This window comes from Nannospalax galili, unplaced genomic scaffold (genome assembly GCF_000622305.1).
Source record: "Nannospalax galili isolate Female #2095 unplaced genomic scaffold, S.galili_v1.0 scaffold1593, whole genome shotgun sequence".
Taxonomy (NCBI): domain Eukaryota; kingdom Metazoa; phylum Chordata; class Mammalia; order Rodentia; family Spalacidae; genus Nannospalax; species Nannospalax galili.
Window position 1 is genome coordinate 891,671 of NW_008332091.1, and position 4,721 is coordinate 896,391.

General features: G+C 42.3%; 1 non-coding gene across 1 annotated transcript; it reads left to right on the top strand.

Moving 5' to 3' along the window:
* Positions 1-4,231: 4,231 nt before the first annotated feature.
* Positions 4,232-4,333, top strand: LOC115069303. The gene has a single exon (XR_003848575.1). It is a non-coding gene; the product is annotated as a U6 spliceosomal RNA (small nuclear RNA).
* Positions 4,334-4,721: the final 388 nt, after the last annotated feature.

Sequence of the window (4,721 nt, forward strand, 5' to 3'; positions counted from 1 at the left end):
ATAAAATCTTAGGCCACAGTTGCTTTTCGGCTAAGTTAAACTCTCTCTTTTAACCATCCTTTATAAAACACAGGAGGAAGGACATGGTCTTGCCTGCAGTCTCCCCACGGCAAGCTGTGATCTTATAGGTCACATACCAATATTTCTATTTCAACAATAATTTGTTAAACAAATTCCAAGTGTGAGGCACAGCTTTGCATATATTATCTCATTATCATTGTAATAATTGTAATAACAGCTAACTTCTTTAGAGCTTAGTTTAGTCAGGCATGGCCTCACAGATAAGACCTGGTTCATTCCAATTAGTACCAAGGGGCTAGAACTCCTCTTGCCCTTACTGCTTATTTTTCAGAATTCATTTTTAGCCGGGTGGGGTGGTGCACGCCTTTAATCCCAGCACTTGGGAGGCAGAGGTAGGTGGATCTCTGGGAGTTCAAGGCCAGTCTGGTCTCCATAGTGAATCCAGGCCAGCTGGGGCTACAGGGAGACCCTGTCTCAAAAAGACCAAAAAAAAAAAAATTCATTTTTATTTTTATTTTATGTGTATGAGTTTTGGGCCTGCATGTGTGTAAGTGCACCACATACGTGTGATGCCCATGGAGGTCAGAAGAGGATGTCAAATCCCCTGGAACTGGAATTAAGAATGGTTGTTAGCTATCATGTGGGTGCTGTGAAGTAAACCCATGTCCTCTGCAAAAGCAGTCAGCACTCTTAGCTCCTGAGCCATCTCTGCAGCCCCCACCGCTTGCTAACATCATCTACTACTCACTTCAGCAAATTACTTTCACCAAATCAAACAGGCTTTTGTATGTACGTGTGTGCATGTTCACGTATGCACATGTGTTTGCAGTTGCACATGCATGTGTGGAGGCCAGAAGACACCATCAAGTGTCATTCCTTAGGAACATAGGCCACTTTATTTTGAGATAAAGTCTCTGATGATTCGTTTTTGTCAACTAAACATGAACTAGAGCCATCTGGGAAGAGGGAATCCCCAGTTGAGGAATTTTCTCCATTAGGCTGACCTGTGGACATGTCACTGGGGCATTTTCTTGGTTGCTATTTAACAAAGGAGGGTCAAGCTCACTGTAGGTAGCACCATCTCTGGGCAGATGGGCCTCAGTAGTATAAGAAAAGTAGGTGAGCAAGCCAGGGGAAGGAAGCAAGCTGGTATGTAGTGTTCCTCCACAGACTCTGCTTCAGTTCCTGCCTCCACTCAGGTTCCTACATTGAGTTTCTGCTTTGATATCCCTCGATGAAGGACTGTGATGTGAAGTATAAGCCAAACAAACCCTTTCCTCTCCAAGTTGGTGTTGGCCAATGTTTTATTACAGCAACAGAAAGCATAGTAAAACAGTCATTAGCCTGGCTAATTAGGCTAGGCTGGCTGGCCAACAAGTCCCAGGAATCTTCTTGTCTCTGGCCCCTCCCCAACATTTTAAATATGGATTCTAGGAGATCAAACTCAGGTCCCTGTGCTTGCATGGCAAGCATTCTACCACCTAAGCCATCTCCTCAATCCCAAACAAGCTTTCAAAAACTTAGAACTAAGTGACTAACCTGAGTGTGCACCCAAATCAGTATTGCCTGCCGTGGCTGTGAGCCACAGTGGATGTCCATCCAGTCAGACTCATCTGGTGGCATCGTCCACCACCACCCAGGGGCAGCTACCTGAGAAAGAGCTGAGAATCTGTCTGAGCCCAGTCAACCACAGGACATAACAGATAATAGATGGTCATTTGAAGCCAGCAAGTTTTGGGCAACTGGGTACATCTAATTAGCATTAAGTAGCAGTTTTTTCTAAAGGGGAAACTGAGAGGTTTGGAGTTAGTTTTCTCAATATTGAAGACTTGTCAGTAGAGAATGAAGAGAACATTTCAAGTTCCTTGAACCCAGTTGCCTTTATTAATGCAGGAGCAACCCATGGTGCCTTTGTCTTACCAATTGTGTTTGAATATCCTGTCTTAAATGCATGCAACGTGCCTTCAAAGCCATCAGTCATGAAGTATGCAATATATGTGGGCACATGACGAATGCACATGTGTTTTGAAAAAAATTTTAAGACCGAGTGTGTATGTGCATGTGTGTATATTTGCACATGTATGTCAGTACCTTCAGAGGCCAGGAGAGGATGTCAGATACCCTGGGTCTTACAGGCAAGTGAGCCTCCTGATGTGGGCACTGGAAACCAAATTCTGGTCCCCTGAAAGAACAGCAGACATTCAAAACTGCTGAGCCATCTCTCTAGCCTTACACATGTGTTTTGAAATATGAACTTTTTAATTCATCCTTATGGTTCCTAATTAGTGTTCATCACAATTTGTTCATGTAAGAAACTATGAAATTGGCTCAGGAATGCTAATATTAGAGCAACTCGAACACCATTCTCCACAAGTTCCCAACCAGCTGCATTGTTTAAATTAATTTGGGAAACATCCATGCAATACCACAGTTTTGATTTTCAGAGGAAAGGATTAATTCTCCCCACAGAGTGAGCACTGGGCCCCTCCAGGAGTCATAAAGAACAGGTGATGTGTAATGTGCAAGGAATGGGAACTGCAGCCTGACATCTGCTCTACACACAGCAGCCAGATCCATGTCTGCTCCAAACCCAGGGTCTGTAGAACTGTCACTCCTGAATCTGTGATGTTGGATGTGTTTCTTTCTCCTTGGAGTACAACTTTATTGAGACCTAATTTTCATATATAAAGCTTTCCTTCTTAAAGTATATAATTCGGTGGCTTTTAGTATATATGCAGAGTTATACACCCATCACTGTAGTAGCCTTGGTAGGAGAGGGGATATTCTAAACTGAGCCACTGGTGCCCTGCTCTTTGGCTGACTATTGAAACAATGAACTTCCAAAGAATCAAAATTTCCCCAGGAATCTCATCTGGAAAAGTCAAAGCCCTGGGGCCAGCCAGAGGAGAAACCTGTCTCCCAAAAAGAGATTACACAGTTCTGGCAACTTATGAGATCACCTTGAGAAGAGATGGGAGCCCAATGATAGGTCAGTAATGGGAAGGGCCACAGATTGACCAGGACTGCTTAAGTATACATGTCTGTTTCCCTTTCTTTAAACCCAAGCCTCATTTCAGTGTCCCAAATACAGACTTGAGGGTCATTGGACCTCTTCCCAATGTGGCTACTTCGAATAAGTCCCCTTCCTCTGCTTCTCACTATTATATGTCTAACTGGTCTGTGGGGGAACAGATGGCCAAAGTTTGCTTACTGGGACTACCAGAGCCCAGGTTTTTAGCTTAAAAGTTATAGTGATACCACCACTAATTCCATATTATTTTCATAACTTCTGACAGAAGCTCTGCATCTAGAAGCAATCAATTTTCATTTTCCCTGTCCCCCTAGCTCTTGACACGAACCAATTGCTTTCTCTATGGATTTGTGGCTTGAAGATTTTTGTTGACATGGAAATCAAGCATGTTACTGTATTGTGTCTGGCTTCTTTCACTTAACATGATATTTTCAAAGGTCATCTATACTGAAATGTGTATGAGAATTTCATTCCTTGTTACAATTGAATAATATTCCATTGTGTGAATATGCCCATTGTGTTTATTGATTTGTTAATGGATGGGCATTTGGGTTGTTTCCTCTTTGAGCTGTTTCCAACATTGGTGCTAGGATCACTTATATACAAGTTTAATATAAAAATGCATTTTCAATTTTATCAGGTATGTTTCTAGGGATGCAATTATTTTTATTCTCCTTATGCCTCTGTTTACCCATCAGAATGCGGACAGGATAATAAACCTACTTCACGAGGTTGTTGTGAAGGTTCAGTGAACTAAATCTATAACATCGTTTTAGGATACTTTTCTAAGACCATAAACACTGAGGGACTTCCTTCCCAGCAGTTCTTGCATGACCCAGTATTTGCCTTGCCTGTTACTGCACAAAAACAACATTGCCTGTCGGTTCCTTAAAATGCCTAGTTGTCTTAATTCCAAGCTCGTTTTTTGTATTTTGTCACATGGAGTCATCTTTCCCCTGATTATTCTTAGCCAGAATTTTCATCTCTTACATCTGGAAAAAAATGTTTTGATGGGACCTTCTGTGACCATCCTATGAAAAAGAACGCTCTCTTCCTTGGGCTCCATCCCAGTTTCCCTGTGATTTCTGCTGTAGCCCCGTAAGAGATACCAGTAGCTATTTTACCTCCTCAGTGTCCATTCCCCAAGGCCATGAATGCTCAAGATTAGAATGCATGCACGGGATTCAGCAGCACATATATTAAAACTGGAACCACTGACAGAAGGTTAGCATGGCCCCTGAGCAAGATGTCACAGAAATTTGTGAAGCCTTCCATATTTTTTAAAAAACTTAGAATCCATTACTTCTTTATGTCTCCCTCGCTCTTTTTTTTTTTTTTTTTTTTTTTTGAGACAGGGTCTCCCTGTAGCCCCAACTGCTCTGGAACTTTCTATGTAGAACAGGCTGCCCTCGATCTCACAGAGATCTGCCTGCCTCTGCCTCCCAAGTGGTGAAACTAATGGCATGTACCACCACTCTGGCTATTTTTATCTTTTTAGGCAAAGGGACGATGCCTATTTCCTGTTCAAGAAATATTGTGCCAAGTCAAAAGCATAACTCTCACCTCAAAGGGGATAAGAAATCATTTATTCTGGAGCCAAATATGAGTGACCATGGCCCAGGAACACAGATTCAGGTTACCCCAAATTCCATGTTCCAGCGTGTTAACA